Raw genomic sequence first — 11204 nt, forward strand, 5'->3', positions numbered from 1 at the left:
CCTCTACCAAGCTGTGATAACTCAAAAACTTTCTCACCAGCTCTTTGCGGGTGTGAATATCAGAGCTGAGTGAAACTGAAAAGGTGCCTGATCTCCAACACCCCTGCCCCAGCTGTGATAACCCAAAATCTTTCTCGCCAATTCTTGGTGGGTATGGCTATCAGAGGTAATAAGACAGAACAGGTTGCCAGGTTCCAACTCCCCCTCTCCACAGCAGTGATGACTTGGTGACTACCCAACACAGAGATAGCGATCAGGTGATCAGGAACGCAGGGCAGCCAGAGCGCCACATTCCCAGAGTGGACCCAGGGCTGCAGACTAGAGTCACGGTAATTGGTGCCTGTCGGCACGAGAAGTGAGGGGGATAGAGACCAGGAGCAAACCGCAGACTGCCGGATTGGAGAGGCACCCGGCAGGGGGAGGGAGAGCTGCCTCTATCGGATTGCTGCCTCAACTTTGAGGGCAGAGACTCAACCTGAAATGCACAACACCACTTCCTGGAAGAAAAGTAAACAGAATGTTTAGGGGGAAAGATGTGAGGGTATGGGGGTTAATATATCTTAGCTACTTTGGAGGAGAACTCCTCGAAGTGTGTTATTAGCAGGAGAATAGACAGGAGGTGTTTTAGGGTAGCTAAGAATGTGGGAGGACAATAAGAAGCATAGAGATAATCACCTACTTGCATTTAGTAAATTACACATTGTAGAGTGAGTAACACTTGGGAGGTTGGGAGAGGTAGAAAGGAGGAAGTAAAAAAGAAGAAGAAGAAAATGGGGGAAGAGATAGAGAAAAAGGAATGATAAAAAGAGAGAGGAAAAGAGAGAAGAAATGCCACAGTCACACAGAGCTGGAAAGAAAAGTAAGCAACATGAAGAAACAAGGAAAGAAAGGACCACAAACAAGGCAGAGCAATTCAACAATAGAGGAGATAATAGCTACAGCAGAAAGAATGTTAGATAAAAATCGGAAGATATACATGATTCAGGTGATCTGGAGTCTCAAGGAAGACTTTAGACAGCAAATGCAGACAATAAAAGATCACTTTGACAATGAATTACATACACAAATCCAAGAAGCAAAATATCAACTCTATAGGGAAATAGAAGTTATACAAAAAACCAAACAGAAATCCTGAAAATGAAGGAAATAATAAACCAAATTAAAATCTCAAATGAGAGTTTCACCAGCAGATGTGAACACTTAAAAGTCAGAACATCACACAACGAAGAGAAGTATATCATCTCGAAAAGTGTACACTGCTCAGAAAGGCTGAGAAGAAACCATGAGCAGAACACCCAAGAAATATGGGATAACAAAAATAGACCAAATTTAAGAGTTATTGGGATAGAGGAAGGTATAGAGGTCCAAACTAAAGAAACGAGCAATCTGTTCAATGAAATACTTTTAGAAAACTTTCCAGACATGAAGAATGAAACAGAAATCCATATCCTAGAAGCCTACAGGATGCTGAATGTAGAAAACCACAAGAGATCCACACCAAGACACATTATAATGAAAATGCCCAACAACAGAACAAGGAGAGAATGTTAAAAGCCACAAGGGAAAGAAAGCAGATTACAATTAGGGATAAACCAATTAGATTAATGGCTGATTTTTCAACACAGACTCTGAAAGTTAAAAGATCCTGGAACAACATATTTCAAATGCTGAAAGATAATAGGTTCCAACCAAGAATCTTGTATCCAGCAAAATTAAGCTTCAGGTTTGAAGATGAAATAAAAACCTTGCACGATAATCAAAAAATAAACAATTTGCAGGTAGAAAACCGGCGCTTCAAAACTTCCCTGGCAAAACATTACATGAAGAGGAAATGAAAAAAATAACAATGAAAATCAACAGTGGGAGGTAGTACAGACAAGGAAAAACTAATCAAAGAGGAAAGACAAATCAAGTTAATTAACAGAAATAAACAGATATGGCTAGAAATACAAACCATATCTCAATAGTAACCCTAAATGTTAATGGCTTAAACTCACCATCAAAAGACATAGGCTAGTAGACTGGATTAAAAAAAAGATCCAACAATATTCTGCCTACAGTAGAATCATCTGATAGGAAAAGACATACAAACACATACTGAAGGTGAAAGGTTGGGAAAAATCATACCACTCACATGGACCTTGGAAGCAAGCAGGGGTGTCCATACTCATATCAAATAAAATAGACTTAAAGCCAAAGATAATCAAAAGGGATAAAGAAGGACACTACATACTGATGAAGGGAACCATACACCAACAAGACATAACAATCATTAGTATATATGTCCCCAACAATGGTGCAGCTATGTTCTTCAAACAAACTCTTCACAAGTTCAAGGGTCAAATAGACCACAACACAATAATCATGGGTGGGGGATTTTAACACACCTCACTCACCACTGGACAGATATTCCAAAAAAAGTTGAAACTATAGAACTCAATAACACAATTAATAACTTAGACATAATTGACATATGGAATATATCAACCAACATTAAGCAAATACGCTATTTTCTCAGCAGCACATGGATCCTTCTCAAAAATAGACCATATCTTATGTCACGGGGCAACTCTTAGCAAATACAAAGGTGTAGAGATACTACCATGCATTTTATCCAATCTTAATGGAATGAAATTGGAAATCAATGATAAAATAAGGAAGAAAAATTCCCACATCACATGGAGAATGAACAATATGCTACAGAATGAACAATGCATTACCAGAAGACATCAAGGAGGAATTTTAAAAAATTCTTGGAGGTAAATGAAAACACAAACACAACATATCAAAATCTCTGGGACACTATGAAAGCAGTAGTAAGACGAAAATTCATTGCATGGAGTTAATTCCTTAAAAGAAGAAAAAGCCAACAAATAAATGACCTCACACTACATCTCAAAGCCCTAGAAAAAGAAGAACAAATCAGCAGCAAATACAGTAAAAGGCAAGAAATAATTAAAATCAGAGCTGAAATCAATGAAATTGAAACAAAAGAAACAAATGGAAAAATTGACAAAAATAAAAGTTGGTTCTTTGAAAAAATAAATAAGATTGACAGACCCTTAGCCACGCTAACGAAGAGAAGAAGAGAGACAACCCAAATTACTAGCACACAGGATGAAAAAGGCAATATCACATCAGACACTACAGAAATACAGAACATAACTAGAAATTATTTTGGAACCTTAATCTCTAATAAAATACAAGATAGTGAAGGCATTGACAAATTTCTTAATCATATGGTCTGCCCAGATTGAGTCAGGAAGATATACACAACTTAAACAGACCAATATCAAGTGAGGAAATAAAATAAGCCTTCAAAAGACTACCAACCATGAAAATCCCAGGATCGGTTGGGTATACAGCTGAGTTTTACAAGACCTTTAAAGATAAACTAATTCCAATGCTCTACAATCTATTTCAGGAAATAGTAAAAGAGGGAGTACTTCCAAATTCATTCTATGAGGCCAATATCACCCTGATTGCAAAATCAGACAAAGACACCTGAAATAAAGAAAACTTCAGACCAATATCTCTAATCAATATAGATGCAAAAATCCTCAATAATATTCTGGCAAATCAGATACAAAAACATATCAAAAAGATCATGCACCATGATCCATTGGGATTCATCTCCTGGTTGCAAGTTTGGTTCAACATAGGAAAATCAATAAATGAATTCATCACATCAATAGACTTAAAGATAAGAACCATATGATTATCTGGATCAATGCAGAAAAAGCATTTGACAAAATACAGCATGGCTTTATGTATGTTCAAAACACTAGAAAAACTAGGGATAACAGGAACTTACCTCAAAATTGTAAAAGCTATCTATGCTAAGCCTCAGGCTAGCATCATTCTAAATGGAGAATATCTGAAGGCATTTCCTCTAAATTCTGGAACAAGACAAGGATGCCCTCTCTCATCACTTCTATTCAACATAGAAATATGAAACACTGGCCAGAGCAATTAAATGAAAAAATTGAAGGAATAACTATAGGAAAAGACGGACATAAATTAGCACTATTTGCTGATAATATGATTCTATATCTAGAAGACCCAAAAACCTCTACCAAGAAACTTCTAGAACTAGTAAGTGAATTCATCAAAGTGGCAGGATATAAATCAACACCCATAAATCAAAGGCATTTCTGTATATCAGTGACAAATTCTCTGAAAAGGAAATGAGGAAAACTATCCCATTCACAATATCCTCAAAAAATAAAATAAGATTCTTGAGAATCAACCTAACAAAAGAGATGAAAGATCTTTACAATGAAAACTACAGAACCCTAAAGAGAGAAATAGAAGAAGACTTTAGAATATGGAAAGGTCTATGTTGCTCATGGATAGGCAGAATTAATATTATTAAAATGACCATACTACCAAAAGCACTATACAGGTTCAATGCAATCCTGATCAAAATCCCAATGGCATTCCTCATAAAAATAGAAAAAGCAATCATGAAACTCATCTGGAAAAATAAGAGACCCAGAATAGCTAACCCAATTCTAAGCAGGAAGTGTGAAACAGGTGGTATTGCTATACCAGAACTTAAACTATACTACAGAGCAATAGTAACAAAAACAGCATGGTTCTGGCACCAAAACAGGCTTGTAGACCAATGGTACAGTATAGAGGACACAGAGACTAACCCACAAAATTACAGCTATCTTATATTAGACAAAGGGGCTAAAAGCATGCACTGGAGAAAGGATAGCATCTTCAACAAATGTTGCTGGGAACACTTGAAATCCATATGCAACAAAATGAAACTGAATCCATTTCTCTCACCATGCACCAAAATTAACTCAAAATGGACCAAGTATCTAGGAATTAAACCAGAGATTCTGCATCTAATAGAAGAAAAAGTAGGTCCTAATATCCATCATGTGGGGCTAGAACCCAACTTCCTTAATAAGACACCTATAGCACAAGAATTAAAACCAAGAATCCACAATGGGTGGATACAAACTAAAAGGTTTTTTTTATCAGCAAAAGAAACAATATGTGAGGTTTATAGGGAGCCTACATCCTGGGAACAAATTTTTACCATTCACACATCAGATAGAGCTATAATCTCTAGAGTATATAAAGAGCTCAACAAGATAAACACCCCCAAAATAAATAATCCAATCAATAAATGGGTGAAGGACCTGAACAGACACTTCTCAGAAGAGTATACACAATCAATCAACAAATATACAAAAAAATGACCATCATCTCTAGCTATCGGAGAAATGCAAATTAAAACTACGCTAAGATACCATCTCACTCCAGTAAGAATGGCAGCCATTATGAAGTCAAACAACAACAAGTGCTCGCGAGGATGCAGGGAAAAGGTACACTCATACACTGCTGGTGAGACTGCAAATTGGTGCAGCCAATTTGGAAAGCAGTATGCAGATTCCATGGAAAACTGGGAATGGAAACACCATTTGATCCAGCTATTCGTCTTCTTGGACTATACCCAAAGGACCTAAAAACAGCATACTATATGGACACAGCCACATCAATGTTTATAGCAGCACAGTTCACAATAGCTAAACTGTGGAACCAACATAGATGTCCTTCAGTGGATGAATGGATAAAAAATGTGGCATTTATACACAATGGAATATTACTCAGCAATAAAAAATAATAAGACCAAGGCATTTGCAGGGAAATGGGTGGCATTAGAGAAGATTATGCTAAGTTAGGCAGTACCAAAAAAACAAATGCAAAATGTCTTCTCTGATATAAGCTGGGGGGGTGTGACTCAAAATGGGATTGGGAGGGAGAGCAAGGGAGGAAGATTACCTGTAGATAGGGAATAGGGGATGGAGGGAAAGGGAAGAAGAAGGGGAATAGCATGGATGGTGAAAGGAGACCCTCATCATTATACAAAATACATATATGAAGATGTGAATTTGGTGTCAACATACCTTATATATAATCAGAGATATGATAAATTTTGGTATAAAGGTGTATTGAGAATTGTAATGCAAAAATACATACATACATAAAAAGTAATGACAGAGGTAGTTAATGGATTTCTATCTAACATACACTAGCTGAAGTTTTTGTGTGATACGGGGGAAGTAGGGAAGGAATAAAAGGTAAGAGAAGCAAGGGAACTTAGTGAATGCAGTGATGGCACCCATACGTGCTATCACAGAGTTGATAAATAGGAGACACAGGGAGTTAAGAGGGATCTTAACATGCTCAAAATCAACATTCTTCCTGTTGGTTTTCTTTTCTGTCACATCCCTTAAAACTAGACGTTTCCACTTGTACCACCTTCAGGGAACTTACTACCTCCGAAAGTAGAATTTTCATGGAATGCTTCAAATACTAGAAAATATCTCCCTAAAACTAAATTGCAAATGGCCACAGGATAGGGCTCACCCCCTAGTCTTATGGTAATTCAGTAATTTCTTCACACAATCAGGGATTAAATTCATCCCACAGATCCACCTTCTATCTTCCCATTTTATTCCACGTCTTTTGTTCCATCAACCATGTCACATGAAAATTGCTCTTCCCTGTGGCTATCTCTCATAAGCAGTACCACCAGGAACTGAAAACATTGCTCCAGTGGTGGTCAGTTAGCCCACATTCAGTCCCTGCTCCTGCACACCACACTGACCCAGTGTCAGTTCTGGACCACCACTATGTGCTCCCAGATGATAGCGCAGTTTGGAGGCTTTTCTCACAGATTTATGAAAGTGATACAGACGTGAAAATACAAATAGCTTCAAAAATCATGCAGGCAACTTTATTGTTCAGAGACCTATAATTGCTTATGATGGCAAAGTAATATGTTCTGTTGTGCATTTCTTGCTTTTCAGCTAACATCAGGATAGCTCTGTTGCACTAGATATTTTCTTAGATCTCTTCCAGCTCTAAAATTTTGTGATTCTTTGACCTCCCGCCAAATGTTTTTTGTTGCCATTGTCAATCCCAGAATGAAACCAGCAGGAACAGAGGCTGACTCAGTTGTAACGTTCTCTAGGATGTAAAGGCAGAGGAAAGAGGAAGAAGAGGGTGGGAATAGGCAGAATTTCTAAACACTGGAATCACCTTTCAATATGAGTTTAGCCTCAGCTGGAGGAAGAGAGTTACTACCATCACCCACACATTAAAACAGTTCTTATGTTCTGTAGTTTACTTACACATTTTAAGGTCACATCACCTTAGAATTCTTAGAAGTGAAGGAAAATTCTAAAGAAATACCCACCTATGATTCTATACAGGAATACCACCACAAGTATCTTGTTGCATCTGTCCCATTATTTGATCCCTCTCTTCTCTCCTTCCATCCTTCTTCTTTCCTCCCTTCCCTTCTTCCTTAATTTCCTTCATACATTTTATATTTTAAAAAATTAATATATACCCACTTATTCCAAATTTTGTAAGAAAAAAATGGTGTACAATTTTTGCCACTTACACTATCTTCACCATGATTCCTTGCCGTTAGATAGTCTTTGAAAATATAGATTATTCCATGGTACCCATGAAGCAGTAAACCATAATGTATAATAATACTTTAAGACATTTTGGTTAACTGTATTTATTCCTATTACCAAAATTCAGAGACAATCATTCTTATACATGTAGACATTTTTATTTAGAGATATTTTATTTTAGAGATATACTGGTCAAAGCATAATTTGGGCAAATAAGATGAACTTTATTAAGGAGATATTTATCTATCTAGTGACACATATATAAAGTTCACATTCCTATTTTAGCTAGTACCTTTACAGAATGATAGAGTAGATAAACTCTGTTTCAGTTCCTAATTGAATATACCAGAAGAGTAAAATGTAAAAACTATACACAAAACCTTAAATTTCTCTCCAAGAACTATAAGCCCCATACGTAAGGGAAAAAATACCAACAGTTAAAAAGCAAATTTGAGGTGAACTGTCCAGTTGAGTCATAAATGCCATAGAGCACAGGCATGCAAGGTGTCCCTTAAGCAAGAATGGCAGATCCTAAGGTACTAATGCATGGCAGTTCTTAGGGACTGTTCCCACATGGCTAAAACGTGCCCAGTCACTCACCAGATCCATTTTCTAGGAATTCCCTAACAAAGTGCCGTGCAGACTGTGAGCTTAAAAACAGATATTTATTATCACTGTTACAGAGGTTGTAAGTCCAAGATTAAGATGTAGAAAGGGTTGATTCCTCCTGAGGGCTCTCTCCTGGGCTTGTAGATATGGTCTCCTTGTGTCTTCACAGGGGTGTTCCTCTCTCTGGGTCTGTATTCTGATCTCCTTTTTTTACAAAGTCACAGTCATATTGAATTGTGTCTATCCTAATTACCTTATTTCTAACTCAATAACTTCTTTAAAGGTCCTATCTCCAAATGTCATATTCTGAGTTACTGAGGGCTGGGGCTTAGATATATGAATTTTGGGAGGACATAATTCAAACCATTACCTTCCCTCGGAGGAAGAACTGGTTAATTCAGAGGCTTTTAGTTGGCAATCTGATCTCACCAGCATGACAAGCAGACTCTAGGCCACTGAAAAGTATCTTGCCTCCAAGTATTTCTGGGAGTCCTCAAGGAATGTCTCTGGCTGCCCCAGTATTGCCTGTGTAACCTGCTCTTCTGCAGTGTGCCTGGCCTTCCGATATCAAGAAGTATGGTCTAGCCCCACCTCTTGGGCCTGAAGTGGCCCTCCTGACTTGCTTACAACAACTGAGTGTGTCAAAGTAATGCTTCATGATGCCAAGGCCAAGTCTGAAGAGGTCCGGTTGAGGCGTTGTGAGGAAGCCTAGGCTGTGTGGGAGAGCACACAATGGCACTCTGTTCAACACTGCCCAGGGAGCCCAGCCTGCAGGTAGACCCAGCTCAGGCCCCAGGCATGAGTCTGATGAAGTTCCAGATGATTTCAGTCCCCATCTATTTCCCTGCTATTGAATTCCTGACCCTCAGAAACTGTGAGCATAGTAAATTGACTGTTTTGCGCCACCATTTTGGATGACAAAACTGAAATCTACAGAGAGATTGTGGTCTATTTCAAGGTATTCAGCTGATTAGCAGGGCCACTCTAAAACCGGGGCTTCAGAATTGTTGGACAGAGATCCTTCCACCATTTGTCCTCCCAACAAATGTTATTGCCTGCAGTACCCTGTATGTTGTTTTGGGCACTGGGGAGAGGGTGATGTTGCTTGGATGTAGCACCAGAGTACACCAGAGTACAGAATAAGAAGGGCAGAAAGCCTGGCTACAATTAGTTACAACTCAGACCTCATTAGTAACCAAAGGTTTCTGCAAGTGAAAGGACCTCAAGGGTGATATACAGATACCAAAATGCCTGGCATGGGCGATGGGCTGACGTAGAGTTTTGAGGTGAGTCATACCTCTCCCTTCCAGTTCTGGGGGTCATAAGTTTCACGCTTGTTTCCCACGGGGGTTTTAAAAACTTATGATTTTAAATGGAATGCTCTTACAGATTTTCTGTACCAATTTTTGTTCTACCTCCCCCACACCCACAAAAGCAGAAGGCATTGATAGAAAGCAGGTTCAAACCCCGCTCCCCCTCTCACTGGTTTGGTGGCCCTCAGCAGCTGATTCAAAAGATCTGAAGGGTTGGAGATATAGTTCTGTGGTAGAGCACTTACCTTGCACACAGGAGGCAGAAGTTTCCATCCCCAGCACTGGAGAAGATATTATCTGAGTCTCAATATAATTGTTTTATATAATTTCTTTCACACAGCAATTGATTGCCATGAGGATAAAAGTACTTATGTGAAAATCTAGTGGACAGATGTGTGCTGAATATTTTGCTTAGGTTGTGTTTATTAGCATTTGGCTGAAAATGAAAGCAGTAATGAAATTTACCTGTATAATAAAGAACTAGGATGGCATATAACTTTAAACAGAACACGTGTGTGTTTGTGTGACACACACATCAGTTATTTATTTATTCTTCTAATATCCTTAACCAGAACTTTCATGGGGTACTTCTTATCGGTATACTTTACTTAGTCCACAGTCCCCTTAATAAATGACAATCCGCTTCCCAAATCCATTACTTCATTGCTCATATTCTGTGTCTCATCATAGTGTCTGACCCTACTGTCAACCTTTCCTTTATGAAAAATTTCACTCTCAAATGTTAGTTTTCCTTTTAAGTACATAACAGTTACTTTTCTGGCCTTTCTAGCTAACTATTCAAAGAGAGTCTTACTGAGAGTCCATTTTTGAATTTATTTTTTTCTGATTACAGAATTTCCCTGGTGGTTCATGCTCATTTTCCCCTTCCTCAGATATCAGGTATATGAGGATGGTCCCCAACTCATTTCTACGTCTAACTTTTATCTCTTGCATTTTCAACTGCCTAGAATATATTTCCAAGTAAGTTTTCAGCCAGTAGATCAAACACAGATATTCATATATTGGACAGATTTTTAAGGCACTTAATAGCAGATATTGGGCTAGGCATTATGATGACCAATAAAAAGCATAAGGCCCCTGCCCCATGAAGCTAATATACTATGGGTCAGAGATTAACTACATTCCCTATAAGAAGGGGAACAGAGGGTCCAAGGATGTAAAAATCAGAATCTTTCTAGCAGAAGGGGGGAAGTAAAGTAATACATAAGAAACAAGCACAAGATAGACCTTCAGGACTTACTAGCCAGACATGTTTAAGCAAGCTTAATCATCTTTGCCTTGAAAAGATTATTGTGGCTCTGGGAATGGATCAGATGTTTGCAGAGCAATGATGGGTTAAAGATAAAAGTTATTTGAAATATTTTGCAGGCAAAATGGACAGTATAGTGTTATAAATGGATATGGGGTGCTGGGTGAGAGGTTACATGGATCATTGCAAGGTTTCTGGACATAGACAACTGGAAGGAAGTGGTACTATGGACTGAGTCGGGGACTGTTGGAGAAGGACCAAAGTAAACGCTACAGTAGGTGCTAAATTGGCAGTTGGATATATGGACTGATACTTTATAGTATCTGGGGTGGAGATGCCCACCTCCACCTGCATGTGCTGTACAAGTGAATGTATCCCTGGTGTGTGCCATGCCCTGGTCCAAGAGGAGAAACTGCAGGTAGCCCAGTGGCTTCTGGATGTAAGACTGGGTTGTGGAGCAGGGTGTAGAGGGAGGTGTGGAGGCAGCCTCAATCATCCCAAGCCCCCAGAGCACAGAGCACAGGTATGGAGGAAAGGGGCATAGAAGGGATATATATATGG

Source organism: Marmota monax, unplaced genomic scaffold, assembly GCF_021218885.2.
Source record: "Marmota monax isolate L192 unplaced genomic scaffold, Marmota_monax_Labrador192_F-V1.1 WCK01_AAM20220418_F8-fsc00299, whole genome shotgun sequence".
In the NCBI taxonomy this organism is placed as follows: domain Eukaryota; kingdom Metazoa; phylum Chordata; class Mammalia; order Rodentia; family Sciuridae; genus Marmota; species Marmota monax.